We start from the raw sequence: 18915 nt of genomic DNA on the forward strand, positions 1-18915 counted from the left end.
GAGGAAGGAGCATCAGGGTGAGGAGGAGTATGCGGTCGAGACTCACGGCTACTAAGAGTTGACCGTGTGGAAGACAGACCGGAGGTGGTGGTGCCCAGATAACTGGAAGTATTGCCTGCTATCCAATTAATAACCTGTTCACACTGATCAGTTCTCAATACTGGTGTTGTTCAGTGCTTCCCTAGTAATTCGGTCAAGAAGTGGGAGCGAGAAGATGTGGCTGTTGGTTGTGGCACATTTTCACCTTGGCCACGGCCCCGTCCTCTGCACGAACCATCACCAGAACGTCCACTTCCACGTCCCTTGCCACGCGCCTTGCCCATTGTAAATGAAGTAAAATAGCTTACACTTGCACTATCAATGGAAAAAGGGTAATAAAGAGTAGATTAGAACCGTGGAAGAGGAAAACCACAGTTATTGTTTACTGGGGTATACCACACTTTTTTAAATAGAGATATTTGCGGCTGAACAGTGAGCGACACACTCAAACTGCTTTTTTTTTAGATACCAAAGGCCCAAAACTGGATAGTACAGCGATTTGACCAGTGGAACTGCGAAACCACACTGGGATGTCGGGCCTACACAAGACTATTTTCAACAGATATATTTTTGTGTCACAACAGTCAGGAGACACTACTGTTTTTCTTTACGGAAAAAACTACCAAAACCTGAATAATAGAGATTTTTTACCGTGGAACAGCAAAACCACAGTTATAATTTACTGGTGTATACCAAGCTTTTTAAAATATATATATATTTGCGGCTGAACAGTGAACGACACACTCAAACTGTTTTTTTTAGATACAAATGGCCCAAAAGTGGATAATACAGAGGTTTGTACCGTGGAACTGCAAAACCACACTTGTATTTCTCGGGCCTACACCAGACTATTTTCAACAGATATATTTGTGTCTGAAAAATCAGGGAGACACTATTTTTTTTTTTTACAGCAAAAAATGCAAAAAGCAGGATAATAGAGATTTTTTACCATGGAACAGCAAAAGCACACTTCTGTCTCTCTGGCCTACACCAGACTATTTTCAACAGATATATTTGTGTCTGAAAAATCAGGGAGACACTATTATTATTTTTATACAGCAAAAAATGCCAAAAACAGGATAATAGAGATGTTTTACCGTGGAACATCAAAACCACAGTAATAATTTACTGGTGTATACCAGGCTCTTTAAAATATATATATATTTGCGGCTGAACAGTGAGCGACACACTCAAACTGTTTTTTTTAGATACAAATGGCCCAAAAGTGGATAATACAGAGGTTTGTACCGTGGAACTGCAAAACCACACTTGTATTTCTCGGGCCTACACCAGACTATTTTCAACAGATATATTTGTGTCTGAAAAATCAGGGAGACACTATTTTTTTTTTTTTTACAGCAAAAAATGCAAAAAGCAGGATAATAGAGATTTTTTACCATGGAACAGCAAAAGCACACTTCTGTCTCTCTGGCCTACACCAGACTATTTTCAACAGATATATTTGTGTCTGAAAAATCAGGGAGACACTATTATTATTTTTATACAGCAAAAAATGCCAAAAACAGGATAATAGAGATGTTTTACCGTGGAATATCAAAACCACAGTAATAATTTACTGGTGTACACCAGGCTTTTTAAAATATATATATATTTGCGGCTGAACAGTGAGCGACACACTCAAACTGTTTTTTTTAGATACAAATGGCCCATAGAACTGCAAAACCACACTTCTATTTCTCTGGCCTACACCAGACTATTTTCAACAGATATATTTGTGTCTGAAAAATCAGAGGCACACTTTTTTTTTTTGGGGGGGGGGGGCACCAAAAGGTTAATAAGATGGGTATTTGTACATTGTGAAGGAGGAAAAAAAAAAGAGGATTTAGATAAAAAAAAAGGATTTTTCCTGGCCCCCGGGACCTGGAGCTAAGTCCAGCAATTTCAGCAACAGGAGCAGCACACAGGACTGTAATGCAGCGTTTGCTGGTATAACCACTGCGTCTCCTATACAGCCTGCCTGCCTGCCTGCCTGGTATCTGGGATGGATATTAGTCCTGAGAAGGACTGTTTGATCTGGCAGCCTTTACAGACCCTACACTAACTATTTTGCAGGATATCTCTCCCTAAATCAGCAGCGCTGTCCCTACACTGTCTGATCCGGAGCGACTGTGTCCAAGATGGCGGCGCCCGGTTTTAAATACTCGAGGTGACGCTGTGCGGCCAGCCAATCACTGTAATGCCCACAAACAGCATGGCTGCGGCATTACAGTGACTGGCTGGCAATCCCTGCATGTTCATTGGCTCTGTAAAGAGCACCAAACATGCAGGGCGAAGACCCGAGCTCCCGCCCGAGTAACCCGGAAATGCTCGGTGCTCCCCGAACATCCCGAGTAGCGTGATGCTCGGGCGAGTACCGAGCAGTGTCGAGCATGTTCGCTCAACACTAGTCAAAAGTTTTGAGATAGAAAAACAAAATTTGTATCAAACAGTTTGCCATTTCAGTTTTTATAGAGCCAATTTTCATTAACGCTAGATGGTTGCAAAAAGTAGCAAATTCATTCCTTTCCTTGAAAACTAACTTAATCACAGAGATTCCATTTAATTTCAGCCTTGCCAAAAAAAAAAATCACCTGCTTACATAGTTTCAGTAATCTTCTCATTAGCTCAGGAAACTGTTTTAATCTGGGAGCAAATACAGAACTTTACCTGTTTAGAAGAAGTAACACCATCACTGTATTCTTTTCTGTGATGCACAAAGCTACACGCCTGGATCGGCCAACATTATTTACTCCATGTTAGTACAGTAACTGAATATGCAGAGTGGAAGAGGGCTAGAACTCTAGCGCCACCTATTGGAAGTAGCAATCCTAAAAGTCAATGTCGACCCTTTAACGAGCCTTGCCACATGACTTAGGATAAAAGCCAATACCAGAACCTCAATTTGCAGACACTGTAATTCAGGGTACTGCCCCTCGTCAGTGCAAAGTGTGAGATCTGGTTTGGTTGGGTGAGAGGCGTCTGACCGGATTCCAAGGGGTAACATTTCTCCTTGCGGAGAGTGACAAGCCTGACATGCCAAGGTGAGGAGACTTTTAAGCCTTTGAATGCTCCTGTGGGAAATTAAATAACTGTAAATTACAGTAACTGATAAACCCTGTTCTGATTCTTGTATTATTATACCCTTTCAAAGCGATATTCTCCATTTTTTAAGTTTCTATCTTATTTTTTTTTATCTCATTGTGCTCATGGAACTTTTGTTGACTGTAATATGGCACTATGGTGTTTAAAAGTATTCTTCTTACCCAACCTAAAATTCACATGTCTTTATTGTAACACTGAATTACTGTTTTAGCGTTCCTTGCTAAATGGGATCCCGACACTGAGAAAACATACTTTGAACTTCCCCTATCTGGAACACTTGTCCTCACTACAGATGGGCGAACCCGAACAGAAATGTTCGGCTTTCGTACCGGACAGTCACTGTCAGGGCCTGAATGCCGAACACGGACTTTCCCTTTAAGTTCGGTGCAGTGTTTGGAGTTCTGGGGTAAGTCTGTGGTGGCACAGGAGAGAGAGAGAGGTTTTTTTCTTACCAATTTGGGTCTTCATTATTTTCAATGGGGCTTGGATTCTGGTGGAAGTTCGGGTACTGGTCTGGTATCCGAACCAAACTTTCGCAAAAGTTCGGGTCTGGTACCAAAACCCAATCTTCCACCGGTCTGCTCATCCCTAGTCCTCACTCAAATATATATGATATGCTGTACACTATAAATCCCTGTATGTTGGCTGTAGCACATGCAAGCTGAAAATCAATATTTCAGGGACAAACATGCCAATAACATCACACTGAAATTCAGGTGTGTGCAGAACTGGTGCAGACTAAAAAAAAAAAAAAAATCAAATTTTTTTTTTTGCTAACAGCGTGCGCCTACCACACTATCTGAGCAACATTAGTAGGAAAAAAGAGGTCATGGTGGAAGGGGGAATAGGCTTGGTGTTCAAGGTATATGTGGGGTAGGTGGTAATGTTAGTGAAAGCTCTAGTGAACCAACACAAACAGGTCCTATCCAAAGACAACTGACAACTTATGTTACTGGACAGGCTACTCCACTCCCTCCCTTTGGTAGCCGCACAGCGATACGCCTTGTTGATAAGGGCCAGAAAGAGCAGGTGCTCCAGTGGATGGCAGGCGCTGCTTCCAGTGGCCTCTTCTCCTCTTCTTCCACCTCAATATCACACACACTACAGTCCACAGAGGTGACACCCCAATTACCCTTGCTTCCCCCCGCGTCACAACTGTCCAACTGACTGTAGGGAGCCACAGATGGGTGAATCTGCAGAACTGTTAACACATCCTATGCCATGGGCATCAGAAGTGTACTCCAAACATTCACAGAGTCAAAAGGAGGAAAGCATATGCACCGATGCCCAAAATTTTTTTCGGTTGGATTCACGGCAGGATGAAGTAGGGTCCGAGCAGGTTCCTTACCCTCGTCACCAGACGTTAACCACCGGGGAGGTGATCCTGATGAGACTCAGATACCTGAGGCTCATGTGGACTGTACTGTACTGTCAGGGCAAGAAGAGGAGGAGGGTGACTCTCAGGATGATGATGAGGTTGTAGATCCCACTTGGTGTGAACCCAGAGGCATGCAGCTGAGTAGCTCATCTGAAGAGGAGGAGGAAGACAAGGAGATTACGTTGCATCCTACGGCGCAGACATGGAGTGATGCAACCGCGACGAGCACTGCATCGTTGCCCACAACTGTGGCAATGAACAGTCGCAGGTCTGCAGCTCGCAGGGTCGTCAAGGGTTGCCTAGCCTGGGCCTTTTTTGACACCACAAAGGATGAGCCAACTCACGTTCTCTGCCAACTTTGCGAGAAAAAACTCAGTAGAGGGAAAAAGTGCAATAATTTTACCACTACATGCATGAACCTTCACATGTGCAGTCAACATGCGTTACTCTGACAATCTCACTGCGATAAAATGCAGACCTCAACCACCATCAGCCGCCCCATCAACCGCATTGCTTCTTCCTCCTCCTCTGTTACCGTGCCAAGTATTGTCACGTAGGTCTCCGACCGCAGAACCCCCGGTTCTTTACCCGCTCCACCCAGGCTGAGTGAGGCTGTAACGAAAGCAAACATGCCTGCTGTTTTTGACCGATCACAGAGAACGAGCACACCACAACTTTATCAATCCATCGTAACATCTCCGCCTGCATCTCACTCACGGTCCAGTAGTTTGTCCGGTTCACTGTACTCTGCTCTCTCTCAGCACTGCAGCCAGCCCTCAGTCCCATAGTTGTGGTCACGTAAAAGATTGTTTCCTCCTACACATGACAAAGCTAAAAGATTGAACTCCACCATCTCCAATCTGTTGGCCACAGAAATGGTGGTGTCAGGCCCTAACTTTTTTTAAATGTGAACACTCCTGGTTGGGTCTCCGTCTGCTGGGTTGGCTGTAGTGGAAGAGTTGTCGGTCCCCTTTATACTAGTTCTACTGTAGTGAAATTAATACTTTGGTGCCGATATTTTTGTTACAGGGGTACACAAGATATAATCAAAATTGGTTTTCTTAGTACCATTGTATATAAAGCAGGCTGTATTTCAGTTTTGAATTCTTTGGTGCAAATATTGTTCTCCATGCCGGGGAAAAAAATTCTTTCTTCTGTTACTAGCGTGATACAGTAGGTGACATCTCAGTTTGAAATTGTTTAGAACATATCTCCTGTGTTATACAGGCCTCATTGTGCGACACCCCAGGGGTCTGGTTGCCACAGTAATAGAGATATTATGTCTGAGAGCAAGTGGGAGGTTTCTCTGGTCAGGAGCCCTAAGCATGCAACACTGCCCGCCCAGACCTGGGAGGGGAGGAATCTGCCCTTATAAACTGGGTCTGGGGCGGGATTAGGTGAGACAGAGCCTGCAGAACAAGCAGAGCAGTCAGAGCCTGGAGAGGGAAAGTGAGAACAGGAGCTCTGTAGGAGCAGCAGCTGAAGGCCAGGGGCTGTGAGCAGAGATATAGCTCGCCCTGGCTGAAGTTACTAAAACCGGACACAGGAGTCCGAGGCTGTGGGGACTGATATATACCCAGCAGCAGAAACCAACCGGCAGGGGACTCCAGGTCCTCTGGCCATAGAAGCCCGGAGGCTCAGTCACAAAGAAGGGACCAGCGCCGCCATCCAGGAGCGGAGGCTAACAGAAGGCCCCAAGTCACCAGCCATACGGGTGAGCACCACACGGTATACTCAGGGACGTGGGCTACTTGTAACCGCTGACAGCAAGGCAGCCAGGAAGAGTGCAGATAAACGGGGAGGCCTACAACTCCACCTGGCCAGGGGAACTCCTGCTTGCTCGCAGACTGACCAGGCCCCTTATACTAGCCAGTACTCCCGGGAGGGTCTGCCTTGTACCATCAGTAAAGACCCTGAACTGCACCTTACGTCTCTGTGATTCCTTGCCGCACCAGCACCATTAGCACTGGGACCCTCACACCATCACTCCCATCATCTCTCACATTAGCTGCCCTGAGGCAATACTTCTCCCGTGGGGAGTTATCCCATACTCGGCTGCGCAAACAACATCAGCCTCAGCGGTCGGCAGCGCAGCGGCGGTCCCCACTGACCGCAATCCACGGGTGGTGTAGTCGGACATTTGCTATACATTAAGACTGCCACTGGTTTGACCACCCTGGGCACGGACCGGGTCACCGCCACACGGAGACTACAACCCTCAGCATTCTACAACAGGCCCGGTTCCGGGTTCCCCTGCACAACACAGGCCCAGGGGGCGCGTCAATTGCACAGTGAAAAAAAACAAACCTTTCTTATATTACAAACGTCATACAGCAGGCCAGATGTCAGTTTCAAATTTTTGGGTGCTGATATTGTTCTCCACACAGGGGTACATATGATTAAATCGAAATTGGTTTTCTTACTACTGTCACATATAAAGCAGGCTATATTTCATCTTTTAATTCTTTGGCACAGATATTGTTCTCCACACAGGGGTACACATTATTGATGAGCGAGCACTAAATGTGCTCAACTTAGTGGTTCAGCGGTTTCTCAAAACCTACCCAGATTTACCAGAGCTGCTTGTGAAAGTATGCCACGTATGTGCCCATTTCAGAAAGTCAGCTATAGCTTCCGCCACCCTGGCAGTGCTTCAGCAGCCTTTCCAGCTTCCAGCTCACCGACTGGTGTGCGATGTCACCACACGTTGGAAATCAACGATGCAGATGTTGGGAAGGATTTGTGAGCAGCAGAGGGAAGTTGTTCAGTACCAGCTTCGACATGCCCATTGGAATTCAGGTCAGCCTCCACACATAAGAGCTGATGAGTGGGCACTTATGTTTGACATCTGTACCGTCCTGCAAAACTTTGAGGACTCCACCAAGATGGTGAGCGGCAATGACGCCATAATTAGCATCACCATCCCGCTTCTCTGTCTAGTGAAACGCTCACTGCTCACAATTAAAGAGGAGGCGGAGCAAGGAATTATACAGGGTGATTCTACACAACCCAGCCTCATCTCAGCTTAATGCGGGTTGGGTGATAATGAGAACATGGACAGTCATCCTCTTGCTGAGGACAGGGAAGTCTTGGCTGTCTTGATACCCCTATTTCAGTCTGTGAGAAAGCTGTGAGTGTCACTGAATGATGACCTTCAGTGGTCTAAACCATGGCTTTGCTTATGCATGTTATTTCTCTAAACGCATTGCAGATCAGGCCATTGCCCAACTCTGTAGACCTGAAATTCAAGGCATAAAGAAAGATCTTTGTGTGTCGAAGCACCACGAGAAGTGTGAGCTTATGTTGGACGGGCTGCCATTTCTTATGCAACAAGCTGCATTAGATAACTCCTGGGAGAAATGACAGCCGGAGTAAATACAGTTTCCCTCTATGCCAGTCCTTTCACCGAGCTAAAGAATATGGATGTGGTGAAATACAACTGTCACCGAGAAGCAGTGTCCGACTGAAGAACATTGGGCCCACCAGATGATATGATTCTGAGGGCCCACCTTTCTCCCTCGCTCAAGAGCCCCATAGCAGCTGCAAGGTGTGCGCTTTGAACTCTCCTGAAGGAGAAGCCAAGGCCCACTGGAGGATTCTCCAGTTCTCTGATAGGCCCGTCAACCCTGCCGAGAAGCAGCCCTGGCTAAGAAAAGTCCGTGTGAAGGTTGCCGGACACTATATGGCTGCTTTTTTTTTTACTGAGGAGGAAACCCACACAGACACTGTGAGAACATACAAACTCCTTACAGATGTTGCCCTTGGTGGGATTTGAACCCAGGACCCCAGCGCTGCAAGGCTGCAGTGCCAACCACGGAGCCACCGTGCTGCCTTCTGTTCTCCCAGCTCTTATATCTAACAAACAGGTTATGATGGAGAAACTTGCACCTACTGCCACTCAGTGTCTTCAGCTTCTTTGTGAGAAGCTAATGTATTTGGGCAGCCACTCAGTCTACCAAATAAAATTCATGAGAAGGAAATTGTGGATAGCTTCGCTTCTGGTACTGGGTGCACTGCTAATACCATGGGGTCGTGCCATAATTCACTGGCAATATTCCTGGCTGGTTGGAGATGAGCTCATTCCCACAGAAAAGTATCAGCAGCAAGCTAAGGAGCTGGTGGTCTCTATCATCATGAAGGAGTTAGCTTGTGGTCTAGGAGACCGACCACTGCTGCTGTCTACCTTGTGAACATTGTGTTAAAGCTTGCAAGGTGTCATGGGTATACTGTGACAGAGAGGAGCCAGAAGACCGCAGCGTCTGATTCCTCCCACTCCTACACTCATTAGGAGCCTTTCGCCTTCATATTAATCGGTGCAGGGGTTAATCTGCTCAGTTGTGAGCTCCTGGAAGCTTACCATTATTTAGGCTCTCAGCAGATTCGTCCCGTGCATCTCCCCTACTGTGTAACTCTGTACCCCAATACATCAGACTCTCGCCTACCGTGGAAACCTTGAAAAGGAAGATGAAGCCCCACCTCTTCCGACAAGCCTACAACCTGCAGTAACCCTCGCTCCACCATACCGCTGCACGACCAGCTGTACCCTGACCTACTGTATCCTCACCCATCCCTTGTAGATTGTTTGTACGCCCTCGCCGCCAGGGTTCTCTCTCCTCTTGTACTAGTCGGTGACCTCCTTTCACATGTAAAGCACCACAGAATAAATGTCGCTATAATAATAAATAATAATTATACTACTTGTACTCTGGGTCAATTGACGGCACTTTCCCGGTGTCTGCCCCTAATTTGATGTTTTGGCAGCTTTTGATCCTGTTTGAAGGTGTTGTGTATGCATTTGTTTTTGGCCCCCATTGAATCCAATGGTGTTAGGCAATGTTCGGTGAATATTCGACAAATAAATGAATATTTCAAATTCGACGATCGTAATCCGAACCGAATATTGAAATATTCGCTCATCTCTACTCACCAACAGGCATCCTAAAGTATGCCTTGTACTCTTGACTAATGATGAAATGGAGAACTTTTTTCCTCTATCAATATAAAAAAAGAATTAATCCGATCGGTAAACGGCGTAATGAAAAAAAAAAAAAAAACGCCAGAATTACGTTTTTTTGGTCGCTGCTACATTGCAATAAAATGCGATCAAAAATCAGATGTACCACAAAATGTTATCAATAAAAACGTCAGCTTGGTGCACAAAAAATAAGCCCTCACTCCGCTCCAGATCACGAAAAATAGCGCCATTTTTTTTTTTTAACAAAGTTTGGCTTTTTTTTCACTACTTAACCCCTTTATGACGTGGTACGTAATAGTACGCACCACGTCATAACCCTCCGTTCAGCGCGGGCTCCGGCACTGAGCCCGCACTAAACCGGGCCCATGACAGCTGATCTATACAGCTGACATGTGCCCGCCACATCCGCGGGTGGAATCCACCCGCGCTTGTTAACTAGTTAACTCGCTCATACCGGATGTGCGTCACTTACCCCGCCCATTAGAGACCCTGTCACATGATCGTGGGTCACCGATGGGTTGGCATGATAACCCGGGCTCTGCAGGAGACCCCTGCGGTTGTCATGGCCAGATTGCTATGAGCACCGCCAAGTGGTCGGCGGTCATAGCAAGTGAGCAAATCTGATACATAGAGGTGATTTGCTCATCGCCTGTATATAGCAGAGGCGATCGGATAAGTGATGCTTCTAGTCTCCCATGGAGACTATTGAAGCAAGCAAAAAGTGTAAAAACATGTTTTTAAAAATATAAAAAAAAAAAAAATTTATAAAAGTTTAAATTGCCCCCCTTTCGCCCCATTCAAAATAAAACAAAAAAAACCACACATACACATATTTGGTATCGCTGCATTCAGAATCGTCCGATCTATCAATATAAAAGAAGAATTAATACGATCGGTAAACGGCGTAACGAGAAAAAATTCTAAACGCCAGAATTACGTTTTTTTGGTCGCCGCAACATTGCAATAAAATGCAATAAAGGGCGATCAAAACATCGTATCAACCCCAAAATGGTATCAATAAAAACGTCAGCCCGGCGCACAAAAAATAAGCTCTCACCCGGCCCCAGATCAAGAAAAATGGAGACGCTACGGTCTCGGAAAATGGCGCCATTTTTTTTTATTAGCAAACTTTGGATTTTCTTTTCACCACTTAAATAAAAAAGAACCTATACATGTTTTGTGTCTACGAACTCGTAATGTCCTGGAGAATCATAATGGCAGGTCAGTTTTAGCATACAGTGAACGGTGTCAAAAAAATCCACAAAAAACAACTGTGGTATTGCACTTTTTTTGCAATTTCACCGCACTTGGAATTTTTTTTCCCGTTCTCCAGTACACGATATGGTAAAACCAGTGATGTCCTTCAAAAGTTCAACTTGTCTTGCAAAAAATAAGCCCTCACACGGCCATATGGACCGAAAAATAAAAAAAGTTATGGCTCTGGGAAGAAGGGGAGCAAAAAATGAAGACACAAAAACAGAAAATGGCCCGGGGGGTGAAGGGGTTTAAGGCTATGTGCCCACGATGCAGAAATGAAGCAGAAAATTTCTGCAGCATTTCTGCATCTCCCTGGCAGAAAAAACGCATGCAGATTGTGCATGCGTTTTTCCTGCAGAATACATGCGGATTCACATGCGTATCCACATGCGTTAACGCATGTGTTTCCGCATGCGGACTGACAAGCACTTTCCAGGCGATAGCATCACTTGGAAAGTGCTTGACAACTAGGTCACACTGTATAAATCCATGCAAACGGCATGGATTTATACAGTGTGAACCGTAAAAATTAAAACAAATAAAGCTATACTCACCCCCGAGGCCCCGGTGTGTGCAACAGCGCTCGTTCCTGTCTGGTTCCCGGCTGCCGGCATATCGCGAGACAGAGCGGTGAAGGGCCTGCGGTCACATGACTGTGACGTCACCACAGGTCCTCAAGCGATGCCGGCATTCAGAGAGAAGACGCCGGACAGGTGAGTATAAACTTTATTTGTTATTTTATTCTTTTTTTACAGGTACAATGGTACCCAGGTCTGGATGAGAGTCTCCTCTCCTCCAGAACTGGGTACCATCCGCACATAGAGACGCATAGAAGCCGCTTGTACAAATGTACAGTCGCGGTTTCTATGCGTTTCAATGCAAGTCAATGGCGGGAGTTCCGCTGCGCTTCCGCAAAATTAAATGACATGCTGCGGATTTTTGTACGCAGCATGTGCATAGAACATGCGGAATCCCCTTGGGGACCATGGGGTGCGGATTACCTAGCGTTTCACAAGCGTTTCCGCTGCGGAAATTCCGCAGCATAAACGCTTGAAAAACGCTACGTGGGCACCCAGCCTAAATCCTCCACAGATATAACAAAAATCATCTGCTGGATGCTCTCAACCTCTTGAAGCCATATCGGAGTTGAAACAACAGATAGTTGTGGGAAAACTAAACTGAACGATGATGAACTTATCAGCTCCTACAGCTCTGAAAGATGTAAAGTTACTGGGCACCTTGCTCAGTTTGGTTAAAATTCGACAGCCACAAAAGGGAAGTTTCTGGGGTACATCAACATTTTCCAAAATAAGTAATGCACAAATAAACAGAAAATAACACTTTTAAACCAGGAACAGAATATTTTTGTGTGTGTTACATAGCAGTTACCAGTCTGTCTCAGACCGGCAGAGTCACTTACGTGGCATTCACTAAAATCCTTCAATACAGCAGAGACATTTTTCACGTCTCTAGGTGCCGTCTGAGACATTCTCCATTTCTAAGCACGTGGAGCGCAGCCCGCATGAAGCTATTATTATTATTTATTATTATAGCGCCATTTATTCCATGGCGCTTTACATGTGAAAAAGGGGTATACATACAAGAACAATTACAATAATCTTGAACACAATGTGACAGCGACTGGTACAGGAGGAGTGAGGCCCCTGCCCGCGAGGGCTCACAGTCTACAAGGGATGGGTGAGGATACAGTAGGTGAGGGTAGAGCTGGTCGTGCAGCAGTATGGTGGAGCGGTGGTTACTGCAGGTTGTAGGCTTGTCGGAAGAGGTGGGTCTTCAGGCTCCTTTTGAAGGTTTCCACGGTCGACGAGAGTCTGATGTGTTGGGGTAGAGAGTTCCAGAGAAGAGGGGAAGCACGGGACAAATCTTGTATGCAATGTGATGGCGACTGGTACAGGAGGAGAGAGGGCCTCCCCGCGAGGGCTCACAATCTACAAGGGATGGGTGAGGATACAGTAGGTGAGGGTAGAGCTGGTCGTGCAGCAGTGTGGTGGAGCGAGGACCCTGCCCGCGAGGGCTCACAGTCTACAAGGGATGGGTGAGGATACAGTAGGTGAGGGTAGAGCTGGTCGTGCAGCGGTGTGGTGGAGCGAGGACCCTGCCCGCGAGGGCTCACAGTCTACAAGGGATGGGTGAGGATACAGTAGGTGAGGGTAGAGCTGGTCGTGCAGCGGTGTGGTGGAGCGAGGACCCTGCCCGCGAGGGCTCACAGTCTACCAGGGATGGATGAGGATACAGTAGGTGAGGGTAGAGCTGGTCGTGCAGCGGTGTGGTGGAGCGGTGGTTACTGCAGGTTGTAGGCTTTTACACAAAGACCAATACATGATGATTTACCACTGATCCACGACTACAAACGTTACGTATATTGTGGCCTCATCTGGAGCCTCCTTTTGTTTTTTTTAACTCCATGAGCGTGGAAGCTGCAGGGACTTCTCTGCTCATGTTGTATCCTAGCAACTGCAGGACCTGTGGTGATGTCATGGTCATGTGATCAGTCATGTGAGGGGAGGAGTAAAGCTGTGGAGCTCTGGCACTTCCTGTCATGTGACCGGTGTGAAGTTCTATACGACTATAGTCGCTAAGATCGATCACATCTATTCTGCGTGTGACTGATCGCATGGCTGTGACATCACCACAGGTCCTACAGTCACTAACATAGATGTAACTGATCACATGACTGTGACATCACCACAGGTCCTATACGAGACTGCGTCTCCTTGTTTCCTCAGGTTCCTGATGTTCAGGACTTTATAATAGCTGATGGTCCTTTCCATCAGTGACCCCCCGAGGATGGAGCAGGACAGAGACCACATGGCGGCTCGGATATTAGACCTCACCCTGGAGATAATCTACTGGATCACTGGAGAGGTGAGAGCTTCACATCACATCACTCTGATCTCTGGTAACCCTTTCCCGACATAGGACGTCCTGGTGATCGTGAGCTTTCCTTCCACTTGTGAGGATGGTCGGTAATTGGAGTAGAGGCTGGAGCAAATTTTTTGGGGAGGGAACATGCAAAACCAGTGGGCAGTACAATACACTAAGCCTCTTGGCCACGCCCAGAGTGCACCAAGTACTAATTAGCATATTTGAGTAAACTTCACTTTCTGCAGCACAGAGGAAGCGATTAGAAGGGAAAAGGTGCAGTTTTTACAGGTGCCGTATCCCCTACAAGGCTGAGGGCTGCCTAATCCATCCACATCCAGAGTGGGGGGATGATGTGTTATCTCCTTCTAAGTAGTACTAGGTGTAGATCACACCAGCAAAATAATAATAAAAATGTTATGTAAAATTAAAAAAAAAAAAATATATATATATATATATATATATATATATATAGATATATATATCTATATATATATATATAATCGTCTTATCCCATCTGTCTCTCTGTCCTTCTGTCCAGGAAATCCCGCGTCGCTGATTGGTCCGGCCGCGGCCAATCAGCGACGCTGGATTTCAGAAAAAGATGGCGGCCGTCAGCGGCTCATTTGCTGGACGGAAGTCAGCGGCGATGCAGCCAGGAGATGAGCGGCGCTAGCCGCTCATCTCCCCGCTGCTGGCAGCACAAGTACCCCGACGGGCGGCGCTGCTGACCTCCATGCGGCTTGGGCCGCTGATCTCCCGCCGGCAAGTGTGAAGGGAGGGATGGCGCCGCTGCCCGGTCATCAGTAATACGGTTCGCTGATTGGCGCCAAATTTAAACAACACTCTGCTGATCGGTCGCGGCCGCCGGCCGACCGCGACCAATCAGCGAGATTGGCGCCAAATTTAAACAACGCTCTGCTGATTGGTCGCGGCCGCCTGCCGACCGCGACCAATCAGCGAGATTGGCGCCAAATTTAAACAACGCTCTTCTGATTGGTCGCGGCCGCCAGCCATGACCAATCAGTGAGATTGGCGCCAAATTTAAACAACGCTCTGCTGATTGGTCGTGGCCGCTGGCCGTGACCAATTTGCATTATTGGCGCCAAATGTAAACACCGCTCTGCTGATTGATCGCGACCGCCGGCCACGACAGTCAGCGATATTGGCGCCAAATTCAAACACCTTTTTGCTGATTGGTCGCGGTTGCGACTAATCAGCGATTTTAGCGCCAAATTTAAACAAGCTCTCCGGTCCTCACTAACACAGTTTGCTGATTGGTCGCGGCCGCCACCCGCGACCAATCACCGATATTGCCGCCAAATTTAAACACCGTTTTGCTGATTGGTCGCGGTTGCCGGCCATGACCAATCAGCGATTTTGGCGCCAAATTTAAACAACGCTCTGCTGATTGCGCCCGGTCGGCCGCATACATATTCTAGAATACCCGATGCGTTAGAATCGGGCCACCATCTAGTATATATATATGTATATATATATATATATATATATATATATATATATATATGTATATATATATGTGTATAAACATAAATAACTCCTTTTTTAAAAGTTCCTTTATTATTGAAAAAAAAACCTACATATAGTTGTGGACAAACACAAATTTTGGTCTCCAAAGAGTTTGTTGCTTCAGAGTTTTTACAGCTTTTAGTCGGATGCTTCTCTGGTTACTGGAGTACAATCAGAGTCGGACTGGGGTGTCTGGGACCCATGAGGGGAATAGACTCTAGGGGCCCACCCTACAGCTATATGCAAATATCCGTTAGCCATCATCCCCGTTATGGTGGAGCATCAACTGTAAAACACAGGCGGCTCCTGCACATCTACTGTGCACCTCTATAAGTGTCATGTACAATTACGGTAGTTAGCATTAAAGGGCTTCTTTGGTTAAAAGAAGTTATAATAATACCACTTGCAAGGGAGAAATACCCCCACACCATTATTGGACTACATATTCCACCACACAGTGACCGAATAAAACCACATACAAGGACAAATACTGCCACTCCGTGACCAGACCACATATTACCACGACATACAGGGGACAAATACCGCCACACTGTAACCAGACCACATATTACCAACACATAGTGACCGAATAATACCACATACAGTGACAAATGCCACCACACCGTGACCAGACCACATATTACCACCAGGGCTGAGGAGTCGGTAAGCCAAACCTGCGACTCCGACTCTTCAATTTCCCTTACACCGACTCCACGACTCCGACTCCCACATATATTGCTTATATTTAAGTGAAAAATGTATTGTAGTACAATGTGAACATCAGACATTTAATCATTTTTATGATACAATAATCAAGATATTTAGATAGAATATAATGATGGATAGCTGGAGGGATAGATGAATGGATAGATAGAGGGATGGATAGATGGAGGGATAGAGTGTGATAGACAGATGACAGCTACAGACAGCAAATAGTACATTGCACATATCGCACATATAGTTCACACACATTGTACAGAGAGCACATAATAATCACCTACAATATTAGCATTAGTTACCTTCCTGTGACAGAGATGAGCAGTAGTACTTTCACTTTCTCCAGCTCGGGGCCCAGGAATCAGATCCTGTGCAGGGCAGGCATCCCTCCCCCTCCTCTCTCTGGTGAAGACGGCAGAAGACAGGACAGAGGAGGGGAGATTGTCCTCTGTAGTCTGGAGCCAGTGCAGGGTGGGAGCACTGCAGCATACAAGTGAGTTTTGATAGGTGCGTGCCCCTGCTTCTAGGGGGGGGGGGGCAGCTGCCCCCCCTGCCCCTCGCTGGCTACGGCCATGATTCACACACAGCGTTTTTGCGGATCCGTTTTTTTCAGTAAAATGCAGTGTCTCTGGGCATCCCAGCAAAGTCAATGGGTTTCAAGATATGACATTCAGACACATCGTTTTGTGAGGATCCATTTTTGGGCTCAAAAACGGATCCTCACAAAGAATGAGCATGTCAGTTTGTTCGGCGTTTTTCTAATCTGCTTTTGCTATTGAAAACATTATCTATGAGCTCAAAAACCTTTCAGGTGATGCGGTTTTTTAAAAAGTTGATCTGCTTTTGCAGCTGAAAAACGTATCCTCAAAAAACGCAGCAAAAACGCTGTGTGTGAATGTAGCCTTAGATCAGGAATAGAACAGCCATTTATAGGACATTTCATAACTTTCCCAAATTCCTATGAAAAAATATTCCCCACAAACTGCATTGATCTACTGCACCCAATTTATTATATATTTTAGGAGCACCGACTCCACGACTCCAACAGCCCTGATTACCACCACATAGTGACTAAGTAATATCCCATACAGGGACAAATACTGCCACACCATGACTAGATCACATATTAGCACCACATAGTGACCAAGTAATACCATATACAGGGAAAAATACTGCCACACCATGACCAGACCACATATTACAACCACATAGTGACCGAATAAAACCACATACAGGGACAAATGTTGCCACTCCATGACCAGACCACATATTACTACAACATACAGGGGACAAATACCGCCACACTGTAAGCAGACCACATATTACAACCACATAGTGACCGAATAAAACCACATACAGGGACAAATATTGCCACTCCATGACCAGACCATATATCACCACCACATACAAGGGAAAAATACCGCCACACCGTGACCAGACCAAATATTACCACCACATAGTGACCGAATAATACCACGTACAGGGATAAATACCAGCACGCCATGACCAGACCACATATTACCACCATAGTGTCCAAATACTACAATACTGATCATGAATAAAAACCTCTATACTAACAATACTGTTATTAACACCAGTGACGTTCTACAAAGGAGCTCTGTATATATTGTAAAGTGTGTGTGTACATGTGATACAGTGAGTCGCCTATGACGTCTCTAGGTGAAGTTCTTCATCTTCACTTTTCTTCTTCATCTGGCACAGACTTCCATCACTTCTTCCTGCTGGGACTCGTCTCTGCATAAAATAAGTCATTTATAACTGATCTCTTCTAGAGCACCCTCACTTTTTCCCTGACTTTTACACTACGCTAGATGAAGAAAACAAGTGATATAGTGCCGCCCTGCACAGTAACAGGACCTCCTTTTTGTTCCCCCCATTGGAAAACAGTCTCCTAAAAAGTAAATTATATTACAGCAGTAATAATGTCCTCCACTTACCACCATAAACTAATAATGTACAGTGGGTACGGAAAGTATTCAGACCCCTTTAAATGTTTCACTCTTTGTTTCATTGAAGCCATTTGGTAAATTCTAAAAAGTTCATTTTTTTCTCATTAATGTACACTCTGCTCCCCATCTTGACTGAAAAAAAACAGAAATGTAGAAATTTTTGCAAATTTATTAAAAAAGAAAAACTGAAATATCACATGGTCATAAGTATTCAGACCCTTTGCTCAGTACTGAGTAGAAGCCCCCTTTTGAGCTAGTACAGCCATGAGTCTTCTTGGGAATGATGCAACAAGTTTTTCACACCTGGATTTGGGGATCCTCTGCCATTCTTCCTTGCAGACCCTCTCCAGTTCCGTCAGGTTGGATGGTGAACGTTGGTGGGCAGCCATTTTCAGGTCTCTCCAGAGGTGCTCAATTGGGTTTTGGTCAAGGCTCTGGCTGGGCCAATCAAGAATGGTCACAGAGTTGTTCTTAAGCCACTCCTTTGTTATTTTAGCTGTGTGCTTAGGGTCATTGTCTTGTTGGAAGGTGAAACTTCAGCCAAGTCTGAGGTCCAGAGCACTCTGGAAGAGGTTTTCATCCAGGATATCTTTGTACTTGGCTGCATTCATCTTTCCTTCAATTGCAACCAGACGTCCTATACCTGCAGCTGAAAAACATCCCCATAGCATAATGCTGCCACCACCATGTTTCACTGTTGGGATTGTATTGGGCAGGTGATGAGCAGTGCCTGGTTTTCTCCACACATACCGCTTAGAATTTATCAACAAAAAGTTCTATCTTCATCTCATCAGACCAGAGAATCTTGTTTCTCATAGTCTGGGAGTCCTTCATGTGTTTTTGAGCAAACTATATGCAGGCTTTCATATGTCTTGCACTGAGGAGAGGCTTCCGTCAGGCCACTCTGCCATAAAGGCCCGACAGGTGGAGGGCTGCAGTGATAGTTGACTTTGTGGAACTTTCTCCGATTTCCCTACTTCATCTCTGGAGCTCAGCCACAGTGATCTTGGGGTTCTTCTTTACCTCTCTCACCAAGGCTCTTCTCCCACAATTGCTCAGTTTGG

The 18915-nt window shown here is 45.7% G+C and overlaps 1 pseudogene; it reads left to right on the forward strand.

The window, feature by feature from the left end:
- Nucleotides 1–18915, forward strand: part of LOC141258597 (uncharacterized) — a 157819-nt pseudogene that overhangs the window by 120627 nt on the left and 18277 nt on the right.

Source organism: Phyllobates terribilis, unplaced genomic scaffold, assembly GCF_046119375.1.
Source record: "Phyllobates terribilis strain yellow unplaced genomic scaffold, ASM4611937v1 Scaffold_3__8_contigs__length_932513732, whole genome shotgun sequence".
NCBI classification, from domain to species: Eukaryota; Metazoa; Chordata; class Amphibia; order Anura; family Dendrobatidae; genus Phyllobates; species Phyllobates terribilis.